The sequence below is a fragment of the Peromyscus californicus genome, unplaced genomic scaffold (assembly GCF_007827085.1).
Source record: "Peromyscus californicus insignis strain IS unplaced genomic scaffold, ASM782708v3 Scaffold_7__1_contigs__length_154581171, whole genome shotgun sequence".
In the NCBI taxonomy this organism is placed as follows: domain Eukaryota; kingdom Metazoa; phylum Chordata; class Mammalia; order Rodentia; family Cricetidae; genus Peromyscus; species Peromyscus californicus.
This window is the reverse complement of record NW_026294595.1, coordinates 78012909-78029403: the sequence shown is the minus strand read 5'-3', so window position 1 is coordinate 78029403 and position 16495 is coordinate 78012909. Positions and strand designations below refer to the sequence as shown.

The following is a 16495-nucleotide window of genomic DNA, read 5'->3' as shown; positions in this document are numbered from 1 at the left end:
TTTCTCTGCCCTGTTCTCATCTTCATTTGTTAAAATTGAACTTCCCTACACTTAGCAGAAACGCTGACTCAGATGGTACTTAGGCATCTGCTCCTTACACTCTTTGTGAATTTTGATGGACCACACTTTTGAGACTTCCTGCCTCAGAACATCATGGAATGTTAAAAGCTTGGAATTGGGGAGGAATGCCTGTGAAGGGTCCTACCCTTGCTTGTGTTTAGGGCCCTGAATGCCCTAAACTCCGTAAAAAGAAAAGAGTATATGTGTTTACACACAAAAACGAATAGTTTCCAAGATTTCCTTACAGTCGATTGCTTCTGCCTTTAGAAATTCACATAGGCAGTTTCCATTTGATAAATCTTGTCATTTTGCCTGTTCCTCACCCACTACCTCCAGACATACACCTTGAGCAACTTGTCTCTAAACATCATCTGTAAGGAAGATACTAAATGAGTAGTTTCTTATCATTGCTACCACTATCAACTTAAAGCACAAATTCATCATCTTATAGAACTGTAAGACTCCAAGAACTATCATACAGTGGAGTCAGAAGAATAAAATGGATGTCATCAGGCTAAAGTCAAGGTGTCTAGCTGGGCCTGTTTTCTTTGGAGGTTCTAGGAGACAATTTGTTCCCTTGTCTTTTTTTAGCTTCGAAGGGCCTCTTAGATTCATGGGCTCCTAGCTCCTGTCTCCCCTCCAGCTCAGTTATGGCTAGTCTAGTATTGATCACGTTTGTATCTCTCTTACCACTTCCTCCTGCCTTCCTTCCATCAGGGGGACAAAGAAGTCTTGTTGCTATGCTGTGCCCACCTGGATAATGGATCTTCTCCCTATCTCAAAATCAGTTGATAACGACCTTAATTCCACATTCATCTTAGTATTTGTAGGTTTTGGACATTATGACAGAGACCTCTGGTAGGGATATTATGCTACATGTGGAGCCCAAATTTATCTACCAGTTCTTACCTATAGGCTTTTGTTAAGTTACTTGAATACACATGAACTATTTTAGGAAATATTTAGGAAAATATTTAAGGGAATGTTTTTTCATCTTTATATGTAAGGAGTTTCTCTATGAGTTGGTGCTAAGAATGATGATGTCTATTGATGCCTAAAAATGTCCTTTCTGTCCCCATCATAAGCCTCAGCCCATACTCACACATGTAAGAAAAGCCTGCCATTTTATATACTGTATGTTAAACACTGGAAGGACAGTGAGTATATCTCTCAGTTTCTCCATGAGTAAAAATTGTACTTTAATAAAACTAAACTGCTTTTTTGGATAATCAAAGACTCTATCAATTAGGTACATTTATTGAACCCATTTCTCTTTAACACACCTATATAGGACTTTAAAATCTGTAAATTTGGAAGTACTCTTGTTTTGTTTTTCCTAAGAGGTATTTGTTGGCTGCCTTTGTGAACTGTGGCACATGCTGTGTATTTAGTCAGTACTTCTTAGAATTTTTTTAATTAATTTCTCCTAATGATCTAAAGCTTTGGCATTATTGCTATTTATTTGGGTAAAACTATAAAAGCTCAGAAAGATGAAGCCATGCCGTTGTATTATTATAAGTGAACTAAACAATGCTCTGTGTATTTGTGTTTAACAGATCCTTTCTTTCATTCTTTCAACTGGCATGCTTTTTGAGAAGGCAGTGTTACTTGTCACTTGCCTGATTGCATAATGGAACAAATGTCTATCAGGTAGTGGGCACGTGGCAGCCTACTTACAAAGTGTGATCTACTGAGGTGAATGCATTCTCGGAATTCTGCCACGTGGCCCATTCAGTCATACTAAGTTCTGGACATGCAATCCTGAATTTGTTTGATATCCTTATTTGTAAGTATTTATAGGCTACTTGGGAGAGAGAAACAATGAAGACAGGATTTCAATGGTCTATGCAGTGAGCCCTAAGAAAGAAGTTTATGATGATGAAGCAAGGAGCAGCTAGAGGAAGAAGTGGCAGTCCTTCTAGCTGAAGGCACAGCAGAAACCCCTAGAAGGCACAGGTAGTGGTTACAGAAGGACACAACATTTGGAGTTTCTCTGTTGCTACCTGTTTAGAATAGATAGGATTTGGGTTAGTGTTTTTTTAGATTACATTTATTCATTTATTTGGGTAGGGATAGGAGTGTAGATGTAACCAACCTTCTTATTAAATAAGAAACACAGAACCAATGCAAAGAAGAAAGCCAAGAGGTCAGAGCTAAGAGCTAAAACCTTACCCTTCCTCCTGCGGTGGTCCTACCTCTCCGAATCAGAGCTACCCCTGTGTTAAAGTCTTTTTATATAGAGTTCCTGTTCTGCCTTCTCATTGGTTGTAAACCCAACCACATGACTGCCTCCTCACGGCCTGTCTGTATAGGCCTCCAGGTTTTCCATGATTGGTATTGATTAAAGGCATGTGTATCCAATAATGGCTGTATCCCTGAACACCCAGAGACTTACCCAGCTCTGCCTACCAAGTGCTGAGATTACAAGAGTACACCACTACTGCCCTGCTTTCCTATGGCTTGCTAATAGCTCTGACCCCCAGGCAACTTTATTTATTAACCTACAAATAACATTTTAATACAAATAAAGTATCACCATATAGGAGTGCCACAGCACATGTGTGGAGGTCAGAGGACAACTTGTGGGACTCGGTCCTCTCCTTCTATCATGTGGGCTCTAGGGACTGAACTCAGGTATTCATATTTGGCTGGAGGTCCCCTTACCTGTTGAGCCATGTCTTCAGCCAGAGACTTGGACTTTACTAAGGTATTTAGCATTACCCCGAGCATGAAGGTGGAATATTGCTTGTGTTTTGCAATCACCTCTGCCTGTTCTTTTCATGTACACTGCAGTACATTGCAGTGATATGTTGAAAACTAAACACCCAAATCCACTTGATAATGATATTTTAGGGTAAAGTCCCTTAGGGAGGGTTAGAATTAGGTGACGCCAGAAGATAATGCCCCCATGATGGATGGCATCAATGTCTTCTTAAAAAGAGGAAGTCAAACCCAAACTCAAGCTACCATACTGTACCAAGCCCAAGCTAGCACTATACCAAACCCAAGCTAGCACTATACCAAACCCAAGCTAGTACTATACCAAACCCAAGCTAGCATGCTATACCAAACCCAAGCTAGCATGCTATACCAAACCCAAGCTAGCACTATACCAAACCCAAGCTAGCATGCTATACCAAACCCAAGCTAGCATGCTATACCAAACCCAAGCTAGCACTATACCAAACCCAAGCTAGCACTATACCAAACCCAAGCTAGCATGCTATACCAAACCCAAGCTAGCATATGATACCAAACCCAAGCTAGCATGCTATACCAAACCCAAGCTAGCACTATACCAAACCCAAGCTAGCATGCTATACCAAACCCAAGCTAGCATATGATACCAAACCCAAGCTAGCATGCTATACCAAACCCAAGCTAGCATATGATACCAAACCCAAGCTAGCATGCTATACCAAACCCAAGCTAGCACTATACCAAACCCAAGCTAGCATGCTATACCAAACCCAAGCTAGCACTATACCAAACCCAAGCTAGCATGCTATACCAAACCCAAGCTAGCATATGATACCAAACCCAAGCTAGCATGCTATACCAAACCCAAGCTAGCATATGATACCAAACCCAAGCTAGCATGCTATACCAAACCCAAGCTAGCACTATACCAAACCCAAGCTAGCATGCTATACCAAACCCAAGCTAGCATATGATACCAAACCCAAGCTAGCATGCTATACCAAACCCAAGCTAGCACTATACCAAACCCAAGCTAGCATGCTATACCAAACCCAAGCTAGCATGCTATACCAAACCCAAGCTAGCACTATACCAAACCCAAGCTAGCACTATACCAAACCCAAGCTAGCATGCTATACCAAACCCAAGCTAGCATATGATACCAAACCCAAGCTAGCATGCTATACCAAACCCAAGCTAGCACTATACCAAACCCAAGCTAGCATGCTATACCAAACCCAAGCTAGCATATGATACCAAACCCAAGCTAGCATGCTATACCAAACCCAAGCTAGCATATGATACCAAACCCAAGCTAGCATGCTATACCAAACCCAAGCTAGCACTATACCAAACCCAAGCTAGCACTATACCAAACCCAAGTTACCATACTATACCAACCCCAAGCTACCATACTGTACCAACCCCAAGCTAGCATGCTATACCAACCCCAAGCTAGCATGCTATACCAACCCCAAGCTAGTATACTATACCAAATCCCCTTGTATTGGATAAACTAGTTCATGAATCAGTCACCAACTTTGAGCTCTTTCTTTTCCACTAAAAACATAAAAATGAGCCCTAGTATGGGCAAAAGATTGTAAGAGCTAGATATCAGGAAAGATTGGGATAAAACAGTATTTTTTTTTTTTTAAGATTTATTTATTTATTATGTATACAGCATGTATGACTGCAGGCCAGAAGAGGGCAGCAGATCTCATTATAGATGGTTGTGAGCCACCATGTGGTTGCTGGGAATTGAACTCAGGATCTCTGGAAGAGCAGTCAGTGCTCTTAACCTCTGAGCCATTTCTCCAGCCCAAAACTGTGTCTTCTGGGCATGAGGGGACCACTGCATTCCTGAAACCTTAGCAGCTGAGGTTCCCTGCAGAATATCTAGGCAAGGTCAAGCCAGTCAACATTCCAACATTAGAGTGTATGTGTGTGTGTGGGGGGGGTCACTTAGGAGCTATGGACAGTTGATGACTGCTAGGTGAGGAGAGTGCTTTTAGGATTTAGTCCTTGGTAGGTTGACCTCAATCAAGTGGATGGCCCCACTCCCATGTGTATATGGGCAGTACAAATTGTACTCCATGGGTTTAAAAAAAAAAGTGTACCTGATATTGGGAGGGGGTAGACAGTGAAGGATGGATTAAGGAGTTAAGAGGGAGGAATAGGGGTGAATATGTTCAAAATACATTGTATGCATATATACAATTCTCAGAATTAATACAAAATATATTTTTTAAGTGAGCCTTGGATAGCAAAGTTTAGGAAGCGGGTTGAGAAGTAATATATTATTTATTGAGAGCATCCTGTATACTGTGCAGTCTTCCCGGTAGTTAGCATGAATTAACTCCTCTGGTGCTCATAGATCCATGGTGTATGCTCTAGTGAAAATCAGTTTCAAACCATCTGCCCAACACCAAGCTACCTATCAAGGGACTGCTGAGTCATAGACAGCAGAGTAGCTCTGGCAGCATGTTCACATTTTAGTCACTGTCTCAATCCTAAGTAAACACTTGTGCATTTTCTTTGTTTTGGGAGTGAGACATGCTTTAATAACTACACTGTGAAATAGTTGTTTAGCAACAGTCCTGATGTAACTATCATTTAACAAAATTTAACATTTTGGATAAATACAATTCTGGACTATATGAGCAGTAGCAGAATTATGCAGCATAGTTTGAAAATGTTTATTTCTTGCTATTATGTTTCTACTTTGCCTTCTTAGTGTTCTCTTAAGCCTTACTTGCCTTTGATAGCAAAATGTGTACACTGCTTTACTCTGACGCATATGTCCATTTCTTTTGCTAAAGTAAGTGGAATGATGATTTCCTTTTCCCGTGTTGAAATCTTGCAAAATAAACTGGGATCCTTGTACAATTTACTTTCTGGTTTAATGTCAAGCAGCCCAGCACAGAGCTCTTCTGGAGCCTTTGGTATTCAGTGTGAGGACATAGATTCTACTGTATGAAATGGTATAATCCTTTCTAGCAGGCTTCTTTAAAATATGCATTGGCTACTTCCTAAAAGTATGTGAAACAGTCAATAAGCTGGTGGTGGAGGCAGGGGGATGGAGGACAGGGAGTTTGGGGCCAGCCTGGAGTACATAGTGAGATTCTCTCTCAAAACCCAGGGGCCAGGATGAATACCACACAGCCCTGGGTTTTTAGTTCCCTGTACTGTGGGGTGGTGCTAGGAACATCAACAGATTGTCTAAAGGCAGTGAGCTCTGTATGACCTGGAGTAGGCAGTATATTTACAGTGTCTGGTGCTTGCTCATTATATTTCTATGACTGCATAAGAACTTTCTTCCATTACAGACATTTCTGGGAGAACTGGCGCTGGCAAGCCAGCATTCAAGGCAGTCTTTGGGGGATTTACTAGCACTGGTTTTGAGAGGTGCACATATCTTTTTGAAAACTGAAACAAAGCTATCCTCCCCCCATTTTTCAGAAAAAAATGCACATTTGCAAAATTTTGTATTTCAAAGGGACCTGGATCCTACCCACAATGTACCCATAAATACCACCTAGCCTGTTTGCAGGGACATCTTGTCTATTTCCTATTGAAAGTAATTGTGTGGCTTTGCAAACATACTAAATAAATCTGAGAACAAGAGAGATGTATATTAATATAGAAATTTCATTTATAAAAAAATGGCTAGGTGATCCATGTATATAAGTGACCACAGTAAAGCCAGTAATTGGAAGTCTTGACTCAGATCTAGATATGGGTTAAGGTCACTCATGCATTTAGGATCATGAGACCACTTGTCCCTAAACATAAATACCTTGTGTTTTCATTTACTCAGACTCTTCCCTCAAGTCTTTCTTTATTATTTAAATGCCTGTCTCCCAAGTCTTTCCATACAATTGAGAGTCCAGATGGGAAATAGTGCTTCCTAAAAACTGGAGGATTTAGTAAGTGACGTTTTTGTGAATTCAAAATGTTGTTTAGAACAAGGTGCTTGTCTCCACTACCTAGAGGGAACCAGATAGGAATACCTCTGACATGCTGTGTCCTATATAGTAAAGCACACAGCCAGCCTCCGGTGACCCCAGGAAGCAGGGAACTGCAGAAGAACTACACTGACTTCATCCTTCTCTTCCTTCAGTTTCCTGACTGTACTGCCCATTGGCTGAACTCAACTGGAGGCCAAGTGCAAGGAAGCCAGTTTATGTAATCTACTCAGTGTAGTGTGGACAAAGACAAATGAAAGACAGCCCCTACATCACTGACTTCTTCACTTCAGCTGTTACATTTCATTTCTCTCATTCTTTTAGTATTTAAACTAGTAATCACTGTATGATATATGTGTAAAAGTGCTTATGTTAAAGAGAGGGATAGTCCAAATATAATGTCTATACCTGGAGAAGTATAGCTTCTGTGGATTGTATCTGTAGAACAGTAACATAGACAGGATTTTACTCTGTAGCCCAGGCTGGCCTTGAACTGAAGATGCCTATCAAATGTTCAGCCAAGATTTAGTCTTTATGTAAAAGTAAGCAAACATATCCATCTTCTATAAAACTTTGCTTCTGTCTTTAATAAATGATAAATTTATAATTTTGTGTATGTGTGAGTACATGTACATGTGGAGTGTAGAGGATAGCCTCAGAGTCATTCCTCAGGATCCTTTTATGTTTGAAACAGGGTCTCATTGGCCTGGAACTTTGAATAGGCTAGACCAGCTGGAATGGCCTTTCAGGGATCTACCTCATTTTCCATAGCTCTATTGCTGGGGTCACAAGTGTGCCTGCCACAGCACCTTGTACCAAGCTCTTTTTTGGGGGGAGGGGCCCCAACCATCTCCCAAATCAAGACATGGAGACTTTTTGTTAATTGTGAATGCTTGGCCTTATCTTAGCTCTTATTTCTTGCTAGCTCTTATAACTTAACCAGTTTCTCTTCATACATTTGTCTGGGGCTTTCTACTTTTCTTTCTATATGTCCAACTCTGTGTCTACCGACTGGCAGCTGCCTGGCTGGCCCTAGGCATCTCCCTCTCCTACCTCTCCCTCCTCTCCTCCCCTCCTCCTCCCTCTCCTTCCCTCTCCCTTCTCTTCTCTCCTCTCCTCTCCTCCCTCTCCTCCTCCCTCTCCTTCCCTCTCCCTTCTCTCCTCTTCTCTCCTCTCCTCTCCTCCTCCTCCCTCTCCTTCCCTCTCCCTTCTCTCCTCTTCTCTCCTCTCCTCCTCCTCCCTCTCCTTCCCTCTCCCTTCTCTCCCTTCTCTCCTCTTCTCTCCTCTCCTCCTCCTCCCTCTCCTACCCTCTCCCTTCTCTCCCTTCTCTCCTCTCCTCTCCTCTCCTCCTCCCTCTCCTACCCTCTCCCTTCTCTCCTCTTCTCTCCTCTCCTCCTCCTACCCTCTCCCTTCTCTCCTCTTCTCTCCTCTCCTCCTCCTACCCTCTCCCTTCTCTCCTCTTCTCTCCTCTCTTCCTCCTACCCTCTCCCTTCTCTCCTCTCCTCCTCCTCCCTCTCCTTCCCTCTCCCTTCTCTCCTCTCCTCTCCTCCTCCTCCCTCTCCTTCCCTCTCCCTTCTCTCCTCTTCTCTCCTCTCCTCTCCTCCCTCTCCTACCCTCTCCCTTCTCTCCTCTTCTTAGATTTCTCTTTTTACTTACGCTTTCTGCCCACCACCTCTGGCTGTCCTTTCTCTGCTTAGCTATTGGCCGTTCGGCTCTTTATTAGACCAATCAGGTGCCTTAGGCAGGCAAAGTGAAACAACAACACATTTTTACATAGTTAAACAAATGCAGCAAAAACCAATGTAGCACACTCCTACACGTTAAACAAAGGCAGCAGAAACAAATGTAACACACCTTTACACAGTTAGCTTAATATTCCATAGCAGCACCTGACTCTTTGTTTTTTATTATTATTATTATTATTATTTCTTTTACTTTTGATATAATTGTGTCATTTTTTCCTTCCTTTTTCTCCCTTCAAATCTTCCCATGTATCCCTCCTTGTCTGTTTCAAAGTCAGTCTCTTTTTTTCATTAATTGTTGTTATCTGCATATATGTGTGTGTATGTATGTATTAATTACTAAATATAACCTGCTTAGTCTGTTTAATGTTACTTGTGTGTGTGTTTTCAAGGCTGACCATTTGGTATTGGATAAGCAATTGACGTGTTCTTTCCAGGGAAGACGATTCCCCTGCCTCAGCATTCCTTGGTTGTCTGTAGTTCTTTGTATATGGTTGAGGCCACATACAAAGAACTTTCCCACAGGTCTTTCCCCTGTCCACTTTGGCATGCTGTTGTCCTTACTCAGTTTCTGTTTAGGCAGTCATGTTGCTGAGACTGTGAGCATAGCTTCTGACATTATTAGGAGATAGTCTCACAGCAAAACACTCCGAGCCTCTGGCTCTTAAAATCTTTCTAATGCCTCTTCTAAAATGTTCTCTGAGCCTTTGATTGGAGAGTTGTTTTGTAGTTGTATGCACTGGGAGTGGGTTCCAAATCTCTGCATTTTGATTGGTTGTGTATTGTGGGGATTTATTAAAGTAACTCCATGTAGTTAAAAAGGAGGTTTATTTTGGGGTAACTTACAGCCAGTAAAGGAGTTGGTTATAGGATCCAGGAGAGATGAGGTGCAGTCCAGCGGTGTTCTCTAGAGAATTCTGCTCAGTCTACCATCCAGCATCCAGGATCACCAGGAACCAAGAGCCCCGGCACATCCGAATCTCAGGTCTTAAGGGCTCCCATCTTGGCCTTACCCCAGGGGCAGGTCATAGGTAGGCATGGCAGTTACCAGAAACCTCACTAGGGGTAGTACTTCCAGGTCAAAGCTGGAACAGCTACCTACTACAGTTGTGGCTTTCTGTAATGGTTTTAGTCTGTTGCAAAGAGAAGTAAGTTCCTTGATGAGGGATGAGAACAAATACATTTTGAAAGGAAAAGTATTGGCTGGGACCCTCAAGACCATGTTATCAGCACAAAGGAGATTTATTTGCCCTAGAGGGACAGGGGACAGGGATAAGGGACAAAGACAGGAGATAGAAGAGGAGGGAGAGGGGGAAGGGAACAAAGGAAAGGGGGCAGGGGTATTTGCCCCAGAGGACAAAGGACTGCCCCTGGATAAAAGGATATAAGGGGAAAGAAACCCTGAGTCAGAATGAGGTGTTTCATTTTTTTGTTTTGTGTTTTGTTTTTTTTCAAGACAGGGTTTCTCTGTGTAGTTTTGGTGCCTGTCCTGGAACTCACTCTGTAGCCCAGGCTGGTCTTGAACTCACAGAGATCCGCCTGGCTCTGCCTCCTGAGTGCTGGGCTTAAAGGCCTACGCCACCACCACCAGGCTGAGGGGTTTAATTTTAATTGAGCATGTTTATTAGATGAGCCAAAGGATTGCTGGATTTCTATACTTTGATAGCTGGACCTTGATAGTCAGCCTCAGGAGTAGGGATTGGCCAAATAAGGGAATGAATCTTGGGGCTAGCTTTAGGAATGTAACCTAATGATTTTTATCAAGGCAGAGGGAACGGCGAGAAGGGCAAGGCCTGCTAGAGCCACATGCTTGAGTGAGCTGGTGTCCCTTCACATTTAGTAAAGTGGTGGTTGTAGGTTCTCCTCCAAGATCCGTGACTTCACTAGCTAGGTTTCCAGTGTCAGGCATGCTTTCCCTCCTGTTGAGTGGTCTAAGTTGAATTAAATCCCAAAGCTGCTGGCTGCCAAGGTCCGGATGCCACTGCTGCTCCCTTAGGATTATTGCGCCATGCTGGCTATTGCTGTGGTTCATAGGTACCATAGCTGATAGGACCTGGTTGCTTCCCTCCTTCAGAAGCTTGCATGGCACCTTTTGGTATTATGAAAGCTAATCCTCAGGGAGGAGGCTTTCAGGCCAGTTCCAGCCTGGGGGCCTCTGGGCTCTGTTTCCTAAGTACATGGTTTCTTCAGCAATAAGGACTTACTTTCCACCTCGGGTGGTGGGGGGGTAGGAGGGATTCAATGGCAGTAGTAATAGTCGGTAAAGTTTTGTCAGTCTCCTAAGAACTCTGACCAACAACTCAAAAGAGGGCTTCTCATCCTGGTGTTGAGTTTTTGTTAGGTGGTGGTCTTTGACTCTTGGAGGGAGTATTGTCAGCCCAGATGAGAAAAGTTCATTTGAGCTAGATAAATATTTTTATACAGACCACAGACTTGCGTGTTTTATAGGGTGGTTGTTTGTTTTTGTTTTGTAGATCAGTTAATAGCATGATTCTGTCCCACCACGATGGTCTTGTACTCACCCTCTGAAGTGTAAGCATGCCTTCAACTAAATGCTTTTTTTTTTATTTACAAGTTGCCTTGGTCATTGTGTGTCTCCTAGTCATAGAAAAGTAACTAAGATACCTAGCTGTTGTGAATAGAGCAGCAATAACGCAGCTGAGCAAGTATCTGTGGAAGAGGATGTTGAGCCCTTTGGGCATATGCCAAGGAGTGATAAAGCTGGGTTATGTGGTAGATTTAATATGTTTCTCTGCCGATACAGTAAGCCAAATCAAGCAGAATTGAAAAAGTATAACAGGTTTATTGAGAGCAACTCCTGGGTGCGTTCTTTGGTCCCAGAGATCAGGGCCAGAGGAGTCTGCCCCCAAACAAAAGCAGGGAGATTTTATGGGTTGTAGGCAAGGGTTGATGATGTGTCTGCCACAAGCTGTATTTGTGCCCCAAGTATGGTCAAAAGCTGAGTACTTTAGGCTTTTTGGCACCCTTTCCTTTGGAGACTGAGTGGGCGGGGTTTGGAGAGAGAAAAGAAGAGAAGAGAAGAGAAGGGGAGGGAGGGAGGAATGGGGCTTTCCGGATTGTGTAGGGGTGAGCTGAAGGTTCCAAGTGAACAGGGACGATAAACATTTTTCGATATTTCTTAGCCTTTTATTTTTATTTTGAGAATTCTCTGCTCAGTCCCAGGCCCATTTTTGAAATGGGTCATTTTTGTATTATTATTTGGGTTTTGTTTTTTTGTTTTGGTTTGGTTTTTTTTTAGTTCTTTATATATTCTGGATGTTAATCCTCTGTCAGATGTATACCTGGCAAAAATTCTCTCCCATTGTGTGAGCTTCCTCTTCACCTGATGATTGCTTCTTCAGTTGTGCAGAAGCTTTTTAGTTTTATGAAATTCCATTTGTCAGTTGTTGGCCTTAATCCTTGAAAAAATGGAATTCTATTCAGGAAGTCCATTCCTACACCTATATAATGTAGGATAGTGATGTAAACGGAGTCGGAGTCTTTCTGTTCCAACACCTGTTCCCAAATACCCAGCAGCCACTTCCCAAATTACCACACAGAGGCTTATGTTAATTATAAATGATCGGTCGATAGCTCAGGCTTATTACTAACTAGTTCTTACATTTTAAGTTAACCCATATTCCTTGCTTATGCTCTGCCATGTGGTGGTACCTTTATTAGCATGGCACATTCATCTCCTGATCTCTCTGCATATGGCTGACACCACCCTTCTCCTTCACAGCATTCTTAGTTTGGTCATCCCACCTATACTTCCTGCCTGGCTACTGGCCAGTCAGCATTTTATAAACTAATTCAAGTGACAAATCTTTACAGTGTACAAGAAGATTATTCCACAGCATACTGCCTATTCTTCTAGCAATTTCAGTGTTTCAGGTTTCATAGTTAGGTCTTTGGTCTGTTTGGAGTTGGATTTTGTTCAAAGTGATAGATATGGGTCTAATTTCATTCTTCTACGTATGGACATCCTGTTTTCCCAGCACCATTGTTGGAGATACTTTCTTTTCCCCAGCTTCTGTTTTTGGTCTCTTTGTCACATATTAAGTGGCTGGAGTTACATATATTCATGTGGGCCTTCAACATTGCTCTACATCTCTCTTTGTATGCTGGTATGTTGTTTTTATTACTATAGCTCTATAATATATTGTTTTTATTACTATGGCTCTGTAGCATATATTAAGATTGGAATGGTAATCCCTCCAGCATTGTTCTTTTTGTTCAGGATTGTTTTGTCTATTGGGGTCTTCTGTGCTTCCATATGAATTTTAGGGGAGTTTTCTTCTATTTCTGTGAAGGATGAGATGGATATTTTGATGGGGATTGTATTGAATCTATAAATAGCTTTTGGTAAAATGGTCATCTTCACAATATTAATTCTGCCAATCCATGAGCATGAGATGTCTTTCCATTTTCTAGTGGTTTTTTATTGCTTTCTTTCTTTAGAGGCTTAAGTTTTCATTATAGAGGTCCATCATTTCCTTGGTTAGGCTTATTCCTATTTTATTTTCTTTGAGGCTCTTGTAAATGGGAATGTGTCCATGATCTATTTCTCTGTGTGTTAGTGGTGTATAGAAAAGCTATTGATGTGTGCAAGCTGATTCTGTATCCTGCTACCTTGCTGAATTTATCATTTCTAGAAGTTTTATGGTAGAAGTTTTGAGATCTCTAATGTATAATGTCATCTGCAGATAGGGATAGTTTGACTTCTTCTTTCCCTATTTCTATCCCTTTAATTTCTTTCTCTTACCTTATTGCTCCAGCCAGTACTTCAAGCATAATATTGAAAAGGAGTGGAGAGAATGATATCCCTGTTTCATTCCTGACTTAAGTAGAATTGCTTCAAACGTTTTTCTGTTTAGGATGATGTTGGCTGTGGCTTTCTCATACATAGTTTTTATTATGTTGAGATATATCCCCTCTAGTCCTAAATTCTCTAAGAATTTTATCATGAAAGCATTTTGTCAAAGGCTTTTTCTGTTGTCTATTGAAGTGATCATGTGATTTTTGTCTTTAAGTCCATTTGTGTGGTTTATTACATTCATTTACGTACATATATTGTCTTCCCTGTATTTCAGGAATAAAGCCAATCTTACCATGATGGATGGTCTTTTTATGTATGTCTATATTCTATTTGCAAGCATATTATCAAGCATTTTTGAGTCTCTGTTCATCAGGGATATTAGCCTCTAGTTCCTTTTTGTTGCTGTGTCTTTACCTGGTTCTGATATTGGAATGACACTGGCTTCATAGCAGCTTGAGTGTGCTCTTTCTGTTGCTCAGGTTTTGAATAGTTTAGGAAGGCCTGGCTGTAGATCTTCTTTGACTGTCTGGTAGAATTCCGCTGTGAATCCATCTGGCTCTGGTTGTTGTTGTTTTTACCAGAAGGCTTTTTATTACTAGGTCAATCTCCCCATTTGTTATGGGTCTGTTAGGTTGTTGACTTCTTGGTATAATTTTGGTGGTTTGGCTGAATCTAGAAATTTATCCATATCTTTTAGGTTTTCCAGCTTGTTGGAGTACAGGTTTTTAAAGTGGTCCCTTGAAATACTATGAACAATTTTTTGTGTCTGTTGTAATGTTTCCCTGTTCATTTATGATTCTTCATGTAGCTGTCATTACCATTTGGCTTTTAGCTCTGGTAGCCAGTAGTATGATAGCATTGAAGGTAAATTTGTCAGTGATTTTAGTGAGAGATACAGTTAGCATAGAGATGAAATAGAGCAGATACAGAAGATAATGTACCTTCGCTGACAGAGTAGGGCTGGATGTTGGGGACAGTGAAAAAGGCACCCGCGACTCCATCTGTAGGATATTTCAGTACACTTAGCCAACTCTCTGGATACCTTTGGGATCCATCTTCTAAGTGCCTGTCCAAAATATGCTGCCTGTCAATAATACATAGTTGAGACTTAGTCTTCTCCAGGGCCCATTGTAAAGACTTTACATGTATAACCTCATTTCTTTATAGAAATCTGTATTGTGATTTACAAAAGGGGAGACTGGGGTACAGAATAGTCAACTTACAGGTGAATGAGCTGCAATTTGACCCAGCTAGTTTAGTCCTACTCTCTATTTCTTGTTGCCTTTAAAAGTTAAATATTTTATTAATGTGTATATACTTGTTAATAAGAAAACATTTCACTTAGTACAGTAATACACACTATGTTATACCGATAGAGGCTTGTAACCCTCGAGTAGATCTCTACCCCATGGCCCCCACTTCTCCAGTGTCATCTTCCTTCAAAGCCACAGGTTTGACTCTAAGCTCTCTTCTGGCATTCTCCTCTTAGCGTTGTAGACATTGTCTGTAGATGATTTCTGCTCAGGAGAGTCCTCTCTTTTCGCTCTAGTTATTTTGTATTCTCAGTTTATTTCATAGACACTGCTTGTACTAAACATATACTGTGTGCCCCAGAGGACATGATCCATCCCATATATTAACAGCTTGTTACCGTTGTTTTGCATTTCCTGCAGGAATTGCTGTCCTGCAAAAATTTTTGACTCCATAAAAGTACATCAGCTAATGTTTTGGTTAACTGTAATTTTTCATTTCTGTGTATCCTAAGCCAGGTAGGTTGACCTAAATTCCAAAGGCCCCTTCTTAGAGAAAGGATTCTCTGGTGTGCTGTTGAGTGGGGATGGGGCAGTTACCTAGCTCTGGGCTGAGACACCTGGGCACCCAACTCTTCCCTGTTCACGGACTGCTCCCTGACTTAAGATGCAGCTCTGTGGGGTCCTTTTAGTTGATGTTTAGGCAACTCTTTACTTTTCTACTTCCAAAGTTGTCTTCCATTGTTCTCCATTTTCTTATTGGTTTCTGTTTGCAATATGACAAAAACAAGGACATTTTTCCTCAGTGTTGGATAAGTTTTGGGGGAGGCAGTGAAATTCTATAAATATATTCCAAAACTCATTTTAAAAGAACAATGAAAAGTACCTGTAATAACACTACTGACTAGAACTGAGTAGCTGTTGTCATGTAGAGGACCTTGTTTTAGTCCTCGCTTCTGTGCAGAATAGATAGCAGCTGGACAGCATGGATTACTGTTGTCTTTGGAATGTTTGTTAGCATGCCAGGCAAGCCCCGCAGCAGCTGTCTTCATACATACTGGTGTATATTTGTTTCTGTCACAGGCTGTAGATGTCTCAGTCTGTTCTTCCAGCACCACAGCAGAGTAGTGAGGCACAAAGAAAGCTGGCAAGCGGTCATTTATTTTGAAGTGACACCAGAATTGCCTTTATTCACTGCTGCAGTCTTCCTGTTCTGTTCCCCGCGTGCTGGTTTAAATCACGTCCTTTGCGCTGCTGTACTTCATTACGCCTGCAGATGGCAGGATCGCTTTATTTGTACAGCAGTTTTGAAGATGCATTTTATCAGTGAGCTCTTTGTCTATTCATTTCATGGTTTTTGTGTGCTTAGGTAACAGTCCAATAAATGGGCTGGAGTGTGCCACTTGGCTGGACCATATGTAAACTGCCCAGTGTCCTTAATTACTTCATTATTGTAATGGAACATCATAAATCTGCTTCACATTAATACCACAAAGCAATTTGTATTTTACAAGTTTGTTATATTAGTTTCTCTGTTAATCCAGTGACCTATTAGAATTCCTGTATATATTATAAATTTAAGTCTTCAATGTAATTGATTTTGCTGAAATACCAATTTTGTTGCCAGGATAAAAATATACATTAGGAAAAATAAATTAGAATCAGATTATTATGCCACATTTAAAATTAAAGTCAGAATTTTGCTGAAGGAAAATTGGCAGAACAGATTCGAAGAACTAAAGAAATTTCTTCAGTTTGGTGATAAATTGTTTGTACAGCTCATATTGTACATCAAGCAACAGCATTCCGAATGGTTGTCATTTATTGTGTGGTTCTTATGAGACAGACAGTAAAATAGTTTAATAGTTTGTGAGACATTTACTCTTAAAAGTTAGTGTTTCAAAATAAAACACTAGAAACATATATAGAATACCCAGAGGTCATGGGGATCTTGCTATG

At 41.2% G+C, this 16495-nt stretch overlaps 1 protein-coding gene across 1 annotated transcript in view; it reads left to right on the top strand.

The window, feature by feature from the left end:
• Pdhx (pyruvate dehydrogenase complex component X) overlaps positions 1-16495 on the top strand; it is a 68763-nt gene that overhangs the window by 1176 nt on the left and 51092 nt on the right. The window lies entirely within an intron of this gene.